Source organism: Eubalaena glacialis, chromosome 7, assembly GCF_028564815.1.
Source record: "Eubalaena glacialis isolate mEubGla1 chromosome 7, mEubGla1.1.hap2.+ XY, whole genome shotgun sequence".
Taxonomy (NCBI): Eukaryota; Metazoa; Chordata; class Mammalia; order Artiodactyla; family Balaenidae; genus Eubalaena; species Eubalaena glacialis.
The window spans coordinates 57,782,663-57,796,092 of NC_083722.1; the positions used below are offsets into that span (position 1 = coordinate 57,782,663).

General features: G+C 38.2%; 1 protein-coding gene across 10 annotated transcripts in view; it reads left to right on the forward strand.

Annotated features, from left to right (window-relative positions):
* Nucleotides 1-13,430, forward strand: part of RBMS3 (RNA binding motif single stranded interacting protein 3) — a 718,572-nt gene that overhangs the window by 143,318 nt on the left and 561,824 nt on the right. The gene's annotated exons all lie outside the window — the stretch shown is intronic.

Sequence of the window (13,430 nt, forward strand, 5' to 3'; positions counted from 1 at the left end):
TTTTCTTTCTTTTTTTTTTTAACATTTGGATAAAGTGTGAAAATTAAGTTTTGTTTTAGGAAGATAAAGCTTAAGGTTGTGTGCAGGACAGATTACAGTATCAATACTTGGAGCCTGGGAACAGGAAACACAATTTGGAGACAGGAATATTGATCCATATGTGAAGTGAAGTGCTCCCAGACAAGAGCAGAGGCAAGGGAGTGAATGGAAAAAGACAGATGTGAGAGGCACAGCGAAGGAAGCATAAGCAGGACTTGGTTGCCCGGATGAGACAGAGCCATGAAGATCAAAAACAGATGTATCCAGATGTTAAGTCACCAAAGCACAGTTGGTCTGTGAAAAATGGCTGCTAAGTTAAAGTTGAACATTCAAGACATAATGTGTTATGAAACGTTGCTGCCGTGATTTGGGGCAACACGTGGAGATGCCCGGAAGCACAGCAGGTATCCGGAAAAGGACACCAGGGGATGCAGGCTGAAAGCAGGCTGTGGGCGGAAAAAACAACATGTGAGAAAGCATGGGTGCAAATGACCACAGAGGACTCACATCTGAAAGTGGAAATCCCTGATTGGTATGGGGAGGGGTGGAGGGGAGGCTGGGGAGGCTGGTGGAGAAGAGATGGCAGCATTAAGCTTTAGGGTCCCTCCTCTTCTCCACCCTTTTCAATAGTCCTACATCTAATCTTATATCTTCATTCTGTATTCTTCTTCTTAAAAAGTCCAATGACCATCCAAATTGGACACATAAACTTTAGCCCCACAAAAGCCACATTCTTCCGTTGCCTAGAAGTGTGTTCACATGGTCATATGGGCTTGGAAAATTTGCAAAAGATATTTTGATAACAGCTGGTTAAGACCCTGTCCTTTTCCATGTCAGCTGCCCCATCCTCACTTTTCCCAAGTGGTGGTGGTATTTTGGAATTCCGCTGAGGGGAGGCTGGTAGAGATGAACTTAGTCTGGATACATGCATGTTTGTGTTAACACTAGCTGTCCTGTGGTAAGAATGGTTTCCAAGAATCTCAAACTGCCCACTGTGTGATCTTCTGGGCATTGTGGCAGTCATACCCGACCACGAGATCCTAGTGTGTTAGGTGTGTTGCCTCCGGCCCCTAACACTGCAAGTATATGGGAAGGAGGAGAAAAAGATTTATTTGCAAGATCTGAAGCCAAAAGATAAGTCTATGCAAAATTCTTCCCAATTTTTTGTCCCCAAATTTGTCTTCCCAACCATTTACAAGCCATTACCATTAATGAGTTGTGAGGCTGAAGAAAAAAAATATTCTAAACTATCGATTAAAAATATGTATAACTCATTCACTTTGCTGTACACGTGAAACTAATACAACATTGTAAATCAGCTATGCTCCAATAAAAAATAAAACATAAAATAAAATAAAAATAAAATCTATTCCTAAAAAAAAGCCTCTCTATCAGCCACTAGAGGACAGACAGAATTACTTTTTTATTCTCTCTACAGAAAATATTATGAAATTACTGTCATATTATGAGAGAAAGAGTATGCAGACAAAAAAGAAGGAGAATTATTTTTGAAGTGTGTCAGGGTGTTAACATTGTTATTTCAACACTTTCAATGCTTATGTTTTTAAAAAAATTTATCAGCTTTTTAAAATTGGTGATTTGTTGCAACACTTTTTCATTCTAAATGAATATTCATTTTTGTAACCAATTTTATACTTATAAATTTTATTCTTTTTTTAATGAATCCTCCTGCCCCCAGTTTGTAGTTTTAGGTACTACAAAACCTGGATCTCTCCCTGCATTAGGGGGTTGATCTTAATTTCATAATGAAGTACATAATCTTAATGTCTGGCCCAACCATGCAGACCATTTTGGAATTAAACACCTGCTGCGATCTGAATGTTTGTGTCCCCTCCCCCCACCAAATTCCTGTGTTAAAATCCTAATGCCCAATGTGATGGTATTAAGATGGGGGAGCCTTAGGGAGATGCTTAGATCACGAGGGTGGAGCCCTGGTGAATGGGATTAGTGCTCTTATAAAGACCCCACAGAACACCCTTTGCCCCTTTGCCCTGTGAGGATACAGGATAATCTGGGAGCTGGGAGAGGGTCCTCACCCAACCATGCTGGCCTCAGATCTTGAACCTCCAGCCTTCAAAACTGTGAGAAATATAAAATTCTGTTGTTTTTAAGCCACCCAGCCTATGGTAATTTGTTATAGCAGCAGGAAGGGACTAGTGGCATCCGTTGCTTTCAGCTTTTGTGTGTTCACCCTTTTTACGTTCTGTCATCTAGCTCTACTCTATAATATCCTCATCCTCTAATTCTTATAATTACAGAATGTCTTAGTGGTTTATATATTAGTGGAACACATTACTATTCCCTAATACTCTATATCCCAGTGCAGTTTAAAAAGAGTTCCACTCTCTGCATAACATAGTATTTGAGAAATATATTTAACCAGAACTTTAATACTGGTTCAAATCATAGATAAGTGGTTCAAATCAAAACTGCAGAATATAAACCAAAGTTAAGATCTCGACCTGTAACATTACTCCATGTAGAGGATTTCAGGAATTATAACTAGTTTATTTAGTAAAGTATTGTCAGAAGTACACAAATGATCTTGAATGGAGAGAGATTATCTACCACCTATCATTACTCCGTTAAAACAAATGTTATATAATTAAATATTAAATGCTAAATAATAATGGAGTCATTTTATAACAGAATATATAAGATGTATTCTAGCCCACAGGAAGACCACCCATTGAAATTGAGGTTTATATAATGAACAAATTTGGAATGTCAGTGATCATTTTTCTGAATTTTCCCAATCCCTCTGTGTCTTTTATGAAAAAGAATCTGTAAGATTAGGTAGGGATAAGACAAGAGGATATTGCTTGGTCACTAGAAGTAAAGTATCAGCTACAGACCTAATTTTCATTTTCTTCCGTTCATAAACAAGTCTTATCTTTATTTGACCAGCCAGGGTATGATAAGTAGCTCAAAGTAGATGGAACGCATCGGGTCACCCCACTTTCAGTCTTCTCATGATGAGGAAGCAAATGCAAAACATGCATCTTTTTGTCGTTATCTCTGTGCTCACACAAGATGGTAGAGTGTGTCCACAATAGGAACTGGTGGCCAAGATTAGAGGTGTGTCTGTCTGTCATTCTCAAACTGCTAACATATGACACTAACTGGCCTTGCCAGACACCTTAGTACTGATTGAAATTAATGACTAGTGGGATCTAAGTAAGTAAAAGGAAACCTGTCTTTGCACATAGCACAGCCAGCCTTGAGGTGAGTAGACAGTCAACAATGTAGAGTATTGTAGTACAGTCGTCCCTTGTTACCTGCCAGGATTGGTTCCAGGGCCTCCCTCAGATACTAGAATCCACAGATGCTCAAATCCCTTGTATGAAATGGAAATAGGGTGGTACAGTCGGCCTCCGTGTCTGAGAGTTCGGCAGCCTTGGACATGGAAAGCAGACTGTACCCCAAACAGTGCTTCTCGGCTAGTGGTGGGTGTATTAGGGTCTCATTCTTCTGTTTGCCTAAACTGGAGGACTTTAGGCATTAAGAAGGAGTTCTGCCACTGTGGTGTAGTCTGCACTTTGGGCATCTTTACTTTCCTCTGTTGAAATCAGAACCCAACACCAGAGGATGCTGGATTCTACTAGTTAAAAAATATTCCTTTGCCGAAAAATGTCTTAAATATGGCCATAACTCATTTGAGTAAAAGTCACCACAGTGGTAGAGAAAATTCCATGTGGTTAAGTACCTTCTCTCATTTTATTTTATCTCTATTATTATGAAAGTAATTTTCTCTGATTTCTGTAAACCACTAGAAAAAGCAATCAAATTAATTGCATTTATTGTCTTTGAGAACTCTGGTTATAAAAGTTGACCATTTCACAGTTCTATTCATTCCCATACTTAAAACAATAACCTGAGTAGTAAAATACGTTTTTTTAAATTTGTTATGAGAAGTGTAACTTACAATAAAAGAAATAGATGTTCTCATAAGAATTATCATTGGCACTGTTTCTCTTATCCTTTAATAGATGTAAATATTGACCACATTTTGGTGTATATCAATTTTCCTATCTTTTATTTACTTTCTATCCTGCAATTATATGTGCTCAGAACTCTATGCTAACTTTACCTGCCTGAACTGTTTCTCTATTTTTGTCTCTTTAACACTTAAAGAGTAATTGTCACTGGTTATATTTTATCTTTTAAAATATCTTCTCATAATAATATTTACTTTTATATATTATTGTTGCACTTACATGATGAATTCTCATATGTTCTGTTTTACATATGTAGCACAGATTAAATTTGTATTGGTTATCTGAGAATTAGAACTCTTTGGTCTTTCTTTGGTATAATATAAATTTTCTCTAAATAGACCCCTTCTTCAAGTCAAAATTCTGGACAGAAATTTTAAAGCTAGCAGCTTCAGGAATTCTACATATCGGAAAGAAATAGTTTATTTGCAAAACTATAAGGAAGTGTAATTCTAGGCTGTTTTCCTGTCCATGTCTTATAAACTTGAACAAGTTGCTTACCCATTATCTGCCATAGTATTGGGTTCTGTATGATGTTGGTTATAAGCAGAAGGGGTGCTGTGATACATATGTGTTTTATGTTACATACAGAACTTAATATGTAAAGCTGGCTTATTAAAATGTTTAACTCCACACACTGTTCATTAGACCCATTTACTGAATTACAGAATCCTTGTAAAATTACAGATATTATGATTTCAAGGAGGCAGCTTTTATCACTACTGCAATCGTTAGTACTATACTTTTTGCTTTGGTGATGGATGTTGTCATAGTTTAGCTTCTTACATTTGGTTGTCTCTGTTTTGATTCTGCTTAAGATGTGATCAGATTCATGGAGTTAACGGTCTGCCCTTAAAGAGTTTAAGTGGGTCTCCAGTGTTTGTACATCAAGGGGTGATGACATAAAAATATTTTCTTTTCAAGGAGTTCTCTGTTGGCTAATGAGAGGCAGGTTTTCTTTGAGTCCATCATTCTTCAAGGGGTTCTTATGTTTCCTGTACTGTTACATCATTAGATCATGGAGATTCACTACATCCGTCTGCACATTCTGCCCTCGCACCCTCTCAGGGTGCCCTCTAGTTCTAGAAGCTGAGACAAAACCACCAAGAAATTGTTATTCTGTCTTCCCAGGATATTCTAGCTCCTTCTTTATATGCATATAAACCCTTTCCTTTGTTTATGTCTTCTAGGATGTTGGGCGTTTCATCTGTGGTCACATCTGTTTGTGATGCAGTGGGGCCCTGGCGTTGGCTGGTACCATTTGTGAAAGCTGATGGCTAAGTTTTCAGAAATTTTGTCAGCCAGTTGTTGAACTGTTAGTAGGTTAAAATCAGCCAAATAAAATTACGTATGTGACAAAAATCAGCAAACCTATACATCAGGGCTTTTTTGGTTTTGTTTTTGTTTTTTTCCTTAGAGACCTGGAATACCAGCATAGTACTAATTCTGAGTTAGTTTTCTGTTTTGATCCTCACTCTGGTCAATTTGCCTTCTACGGAATAGAGCAAGAACTGTGGCTTCTTTTGGAGAAGCAAAGCAATGGTCACTCTTCAAAAACTCTTTTAGTGATTATCCTTTAGAAAAGGGCTCGTATCTCTGTTTGCCAAGTAACACATAGGATTCTCCAAACCAAAGCAAAACAAAACAAAATAAAATCATTCTCTGGAATATTGGAGATGTGTAGTAAGTACTTCGGAACGTAAATATGTATGACTCCCATTTGTATACAATAAACTATTTGCTAGAGTTACCATAGGACACATATCATACTTGTTAGAAATGAAGGAGATAATTAAACAGAAATAAGCAGTTTAAGCAATTGTTTACCCACAAAGTCTTCTTGTAGGGCAATAATTTTTAAAAAACCTAATTATTTTTAGAGTTGGAAGCTATGAAATTGGTACAGTTTATTTTGTGTATATAAAATTCCTTGTAAGAGGGTAGACATTTAGTAGTTAGTGTGTTATTTAACCCATAAGCGTTTTTCCACAGGAGATAAGTTAGATCTTATTTTAATGAGCACTTTCACAATTTGTAGATATTTTCTCAAAATTTGTATATTCTAAAAATGACTTCCCTTGTGAAAGTTTATGTTTATCTTAAAAATTCTTTTGAGGGTCTTGTCATCAGTTTATCTGAAGGCAATTAGTATCAGTAGCTGAAATAGTACTAACTGAACCTAATTTCTCATTGAAGAATGACATTTCTTGGTTTCTAATGGAGAGAATTTCAGTTTGGCAAGCATCAATGGATTGTTTACTTTGCATTGGAAGATTTTAAACCAGGCAAACTCAAGTTCACTAAACCATTCAAGAGACCAACCAGTACACGTCTTACTCAACAGATCATGCTTGTTTATAATAACAATGAGTATTGTAAAAATGCTTTAAGATTGATGTAATAATAGTAGCTAGCCCCTGTAGAAGGCTTACTGTGTTCCAGGTTTTATTCTCAGTACTTTCCACATAATAACTCATTTGAAATGTTTACAATCTTCTAAGGTAGTTATTATCCCGTTTTCAGATGAGGAGACTGAGGCAAAAGCAGTTAGGTAATTTGCCCAAGGTCATACAGACAATGAGTGGTACAGCAGGATTGAAACCTGGGTGGTGTGGCTTCAGGATCTAGGGTCTTAGTGGCTGTACAGTGACAATAACACTTCCTTCTTCATCTTGAGTCTTTGGAGAGTCTCCCAATTAAGGGCAAATACCCTTTTTTTTGCCAGTCTCTGAAGCCTTAATCACTTATTTTAAAAGGACGAGAGTAATTTGGAGAAGGAAAAGCAGGACTGTCCTATTATTGGGGATAGTTCATTCTGTTGATTATGGAGAATATCCCCGTGCAAAAAAAACTCTCCAATAATCATACAAAAAAGAACATGCATCAAAAATTGGATTTGGTTTCAGAAACTCTCTAAAGCACAAGGTGGATTGACTGAAAATATACTGGGAAAAGGAGCCCTTATAGAGGTTTATGATCATGAGAAATAGAAGTTTGAATGTGTAAATATCTCATATGTTTCTGATTTTAAAATTATCATAAATTTGATAACAATATAAATGTGTAATATTCATTTTATTATCAGATCATTTTTTTTCATGAACTTGAGCATTAATTTATTCTCATAGTTACCATCTCGGCCCAAAATACCATAAATGTTGAAAATGTATTCATAGAAAATTATCCGCAAGTGTTCCTTTCAGTTTTTATAATGAAGCAATTACTTTGTAGGTATTAATTGCTGTCACAACTAATTGATCTGTGCTCTTTGTCTTCTTGAGGAAATTATTGTGTTTTATAATCTAAATTTCTTAGATTTAGGACTTTCAAAGTGTTGCTTCTGTTCACATTTAACTTTGCTGCAACAATAAAATATGAATGAATTGGCTAATAAAATAACACAATTATTTTATGTCATGGAATATGGGTTATTGTTTATGAAGTTGCTGAATTGCCCCAGTAGTTCACTATACGAGAGCATTCTTGTTTTTCGCCTTGGTCTAGTTTAGAGAGAAATAAGGTTGGTAGAATAGCAGACAACATGGGGTCGGGGTGTTCTTTTTTTGGGGAATGTGCAGGTGAAGTACATGATGTCGTACTGAAAATGCAAAGCTTCCTTCTCAGACATGAAGCTCGTCTGCCAAAAACAGAGACATTTATTCTGTACCAGCAGTTTACCTCAGTTGCTTTCGTTTCTTGGTATTCAGCAATTTTGCGATACATATGAAACTTTGGTTATTAGTTAAAAACAGATAAAATACATCTTGTCCTTCCCACAGATTATATTTGACTTCCTGGAAATCTCTTTTAATGATGACTACTTTGGGTCAGGGGAGGTATCAGTTGAGAGAGAGATTTTAGACACCAAAATCTAGACCCACTCAGGAGGGAGAAAAAACTGAAATGTGGTCTCTACTGAAAGGAGATCAATTGCACTTAAAACTGTATGAGGAGCAGCATAGACATTGCGACAATTATTCTGCTTAGTGCGTTGAGGTGCTATATATGCGTAGGGTATTGTGGGAGGCAGGGCCTTGGAATTGCCAGAATGAGCTCCATCAGCACGTGCAGTAGGACTTCTGCCAAGATCGCCATGTTCTGTGCCTGCCTGTTCGACATAGCACTTAGTAGCCAGTGGTCTTGAACATTGGAAATGTGGCTAGTGTGACTGAGGGATTGAATTCTTTCTTTCACTTTATTTGAATTAATTATCTTTACATTTAAATAGCTACATGTGACTAGTGGCTACTGTCTTGGACTGCACATATCTAAGGTTAAATCTGGGATTAACTGGAATGAAGACCGCCCAGCTTCAGGTCCTGGACGTGCTGCAGAGTAGCTAAACAGCCTTGGAAAACCCGTAACCTGCCCAAGCCTCAGTATTCCCAGCTCCAAGATGGGCATAATAATAGGATCTACCTCTAAAAGTTCTGATATCATGAAATAAAGCAGTGAGTATAAAGCTCTTTGAACTGTGCCTGGCATAAAATATATGCTCAACAAACATTAGCCTCTGCTATTCTTGTTCATTATTTTGTGACCTTTTGTAGATTTTAAGAATGTAGAAACTGAACAAGAGATAAAAGTGAAATAGGTCTAAAGTAATAAACAAAAAAGTCCATGGCATGGGATAGAATTTTAGGTTATACTAGAAGAATATGTGAGATGGAGATATAGAGAAAGTAATTATAGGGTGACTATTCCAATTTGCTTTGGATGGTTTCAATTTATACCTTGTGTCCTGGTTTAATTATTAATATCTACTCTTTTGTTCTCAAAAGTATCCCAAAGGTGTTGTAAGGTACATTTTTAGAGTCACCCTAGAGTAAGACATAGGCATGCAGCCCAGTTATTCCAAGTGGAGGGTGACATTTTAAAATGTCTTAATTTATTTATTTTTGGCTGTGTTGGGTCTTCGTTTCTGTGCGAGGGCTTTCTCTAGTTGCGGCAAGCGGGGGCCACTCGTCATCGCGGTGCGCGGGCCTCTCACTGTCGCCGCCTCTCTTGTTGCGGAGCACAAGCTCCAGACGCGCAGGCTCAGTAGTTGTGGCTCACGGGCCTAGTTGCTCCGCGGCATGTGGGATCTTCCCAGACCAGGGCTAGAACCCGTGTCCCCTGCATTGGCAGGCAGATTCTCAACCACTGCGCCACCAGGGAAGCCCTAGACTTGACTTTTTAAACTAAGTAAGCACCTCAAATTTCTAAGTCTGTCTGAATTTTGTTTATTTTTCCTTAAAAAGATCAAGAGTTGGCCACATTAAAAGAAGGGTTGGGGCAGAGACCAGATGTCATTGACATTTGGAGAATTGAGCAATCTTTATAAAAAGTCATTCCATCGTTTATAGTAGTCACTCTTCTCAAGCTTGTAAATTTATTAATGAAACTGGGTTATAGCTGCTTGAAATGAACAATAACCACTTCACTTGTGTTTCCAAGTACCGTGAATTTTAAAATGTCATTTAATATTGAAACCTCTGAATGGAGTTCAGTGACTTCAGATTAAGCCTATTTGTAAATAGCACAGAGCAATGTATGATGATGCAACTGCTGGGGTTTTCAAATACTAATATTTAGTGCAAAAGTGAATCTCATCCTAACAGAATTTTAATCAAACCGCAGTAGTGATGTGTAAATACCTTGAAATTAATCATCCATTCCATCCACAATGATTGTTTCATCAGTGCTTAGTGCTTTTTGGTTCTTGATAAAAACGGCAAACCCCAGTTCTAATGACATAGTTTCATCTCAAGAATAGTGGCTGCCATACCTATAAAAAGAAGATTGACTCTTGTAGCTCCCCCTGAAAGGTAAATTACTCCAACTGGGACTGAGAAATCCGTGTTCATTTTAAGGATCTGCCTCCTGATGATGATGCAGATGTTAAGAACAAAAAATAATTTATTTAGTATTGACTCTGTGCCCGGCACTGTGTTAAATATTTTATGTGCAATTTACAAAGTAAGGCCTCACAACTGACCTCTGAGGTAAGATAATCATAATCCGTCTTTTACTCATGACTAGAGGCTTAAGTGCCTAGTTAGTGGCGGCGTGGATTCTCAGCGGGCAATCTGGAGCTCTTAAGCATCCTGTTACCATTGTTGACAGCAGCTATTACATAGGCCAGTGGCCAGAATGTGCAAATGAATGCCTTTTGTAGGGAATTTTGTCCTTTAGTACTCATTTCCATATCTGAGCTCTGGATAGGCAAAGTGAAGGGGAGCAGGTTTTCGCCAAACTCTGTTATAAAACGTATAACTGAAATGATTGTTTTCTACAGTCATAGTCTCCAGAATGGAGAGGCAATTGCCTAGCATAAAATTGCAAAGCCATCCTGTATATGGCTTATGAAACTCTGGCTACAGTCGCATGGCTTGCCTTAGATATTAATTTAGTTGCATTTCTTATTGCTTGCATGGACAATATTCTTCTTCACCCTCATTTGAGGCTATTACAGACACCACAGTGATTGCCATGATTCCTGTCACATCCACTCTTTCAGAGAACAGGTCTGCAGAAACAAGTTTACGTGGAAATGACCCTGCCTGGGAGAGGAATCCCACAGCCTTTCACAGCAGCATCCACCGAGCAAAAGATTGCATGCGTACGTGCAGGCTAAATAATGTATGATGCGAGACAGGAATGTGGTCTGTATTCATTTTTGGAGAGTAAAAGAGTTGGCATGTCAGTCTCACGGGAGACTTTATCCAGGGCTTTACCCTTGAGTGGCTAAAAGAGTACAAATTCTCTTGCACTGGAGATGAATAAAAACAAATTGTGGAGACCATCAGCAGAGCAGACTGCTGCATGATGGAGTCCAAGGCCACCCAAAACCACCAGACCAACTGCTTCAGGATCCTGCCAGCAACCAGACGCTGGGAAGAGAATTGACTGCAGTTTGACAGCAAGGCCCTGTGATTCCCAGACAAGAGGCATTGCATGCAGAAAATATTTAAAATTCTCTTTGTAAAAGAGTTATGTTTTCAATCAGAGGGAGAAGTATGTTTCAGACCTAGTCTGCTGCAAAGGAAATGTGGCAGAGGGTTAGTTACAAAGGGTGAAGGTACTGGGGGTAAGAAGTTGAACTTTGGTGAGGTGAGGGGTGTTTCAATGAATAGTTTTAGGCCATTGAGTTATTGTCATTATTCCACAACGGTGACTGTATTGGCCTTTCAAAGAGAGGGGTTGGATCTCTATAAAGCAGTGGGTCCCAACCAGGGACGATGTCATAACCCCAGGGCACATTTGACAATATCTGGGACATTTTGGGTTGTCACAGCTTGGGGGGAGAGTAGCACAACTGGCAGCTAGTGGTAGAAGACAGGGGTACTGTTAAATATCCTACACAAGACAGCCCTCCACAACAAAGAACTATCCTGTCCAAAATGTCAGTAGGGCCAAGGAGGGGAGACCCTGGTTTAAAAGGACCTGGTTAATGTCTGTGCATTACAACACGGCCTTCAGACAGGTGTTCATCCAATGTAGCCTGACATTGTATAAAAGACGATTTTTAATGATTTATTTTATTGATGTGTGAACATTTATTTGATGTACCAAATGCTTTCTGTTTAAAAAAATAAACAGAAAAACAAGCAAACAAACAAAAACACAACTCACATCCCTCTCCAGTTTATCTCCAAAGTACCTAAGGGTTAAAAACACAAACGGGCTGCCCTCCAAACCACACATTTTCCAAGAATGTAGGAGGAGCTGGTTGATTCACTTTTCAAACTTGAAAAATGAGGCATATTAACAAAGCACACTAAATGAATCAGCTGCTTAGGATGATCTACAAGCCACTTCATTTTCCTGTTATTAAATAACAAACCATGAATCTTGACAAATGAACCCCCTTGTTTGACATTATTTGAAAAACTCATAACACACTCGCTTCTGATGGTGACTTCCCCTTTGAAATTAAATTTAAGATGGACTTCATTTAAATTCTGATAGAGGGAAAGGGCTTGTTAACCTTCCTTGTGACTGTATGCTGTTTATCATCTTCATTCTTTTCCTCCCCCTTTATACTTGGATGGGCCAGAGCTCCCGGCAGGGTGTCGTCCTGCAGAGTTCATTGCAAGGAAACCTTTTGTGTTTATTGGTGCCCATATCATGAAGAGGCGAGGTTATGTATGTAGTGTTGTGTGGGACTGTGTGGCTTCTGGGGTCAGATTCCCTAGGTTCAAACTGGGGCTCCAGCTGCGTGACCTTGAGAAGGTCATTTGCCCTTTCTGTGCCTCAGTTTTCTCATTTGTAAACCCAGAAGAAAATGATTTGCCTCATCGGGCTGTTGTGAAGATAACATATAACATGCTTAGCAAGCAGATGGCAAATGTTACCTCTAATTATTTGAATAGTTATTTTAAGAATAGCATCTTCCAAAACGGATGCTAAGTCATTTTATTTAATTTTCCAAAGAGGACACTGGTACTGATTGGCTGATTTTAACAGCCCCGACATGTGGCTAAGAGGGCTTTAGCCCCCATGTAAGAATCCCTAACAGACCCTCCCAGCATTACCACCATGAATAAACATCTAAGAAAAATCTGCATACTTGCCAAGCATATGCAGCTTCAGGACAAGCCCTCTATCCCCCTCCTCAATCCAGTACCATCTGAAGACCCTCTTCTGAAGTCTGCTGCTCCTACTGGTTTTAACAAGCTAACACTGCAAATTCACAGCAATGGCCTGCCCTGGTACAGTTCAGCATCACAGTGTTCTGTACCCCCAGACTCTTAAGTCCTTACCTTTCCTAAATAGGATTTATAAAGTGTGACTTTGATCAATATAGCAAAGCCAATGTTATCTGAGGGAAATAATATTTTTAACTAACATTTTAAAATGTCTTTCTTAGTACCTCAAAATGATTTAAACGTTAATCAATGATAAAATTGCAAATCCATCTAAAAACAAAGAATTGAGAAAGCAATCAGAGCCACTTTTAATCAGGAAAGTGGCTGCTGTGACCCACTGACCCTTAAAGGTTACTGCCGCTCCTTTTTTTTTTTTTTTTTTTTTTAGAGATGCCATAGTTTGGTCATTTGTCTTTGGCAGCCAGAGTATGCAAAACTGCTTTTGCTTTTCACAAATTAATTCAAGCCTATGCATTTATCAGACATTCTAGGAACCTTCTCCCAACATTTTGTTGATTAAAGAATGTGTATTTTGAAAATGAGTAGAAAGGAAGGAATTTATAATTCTTAAAACAAAAGAATGATTTACAATGTAGACTGCTACCTGAATTGTTCAGTGTATCATCAACAGATAAATGAAAATATTAAGGATTAGCAAGAGTGTTGGCACTGACTCTTAAAACCTGTGAAGTGATTGGTTCAATAAGACTGAGAACGTCTACATCTTTCAGTAGAATTTCTAGAA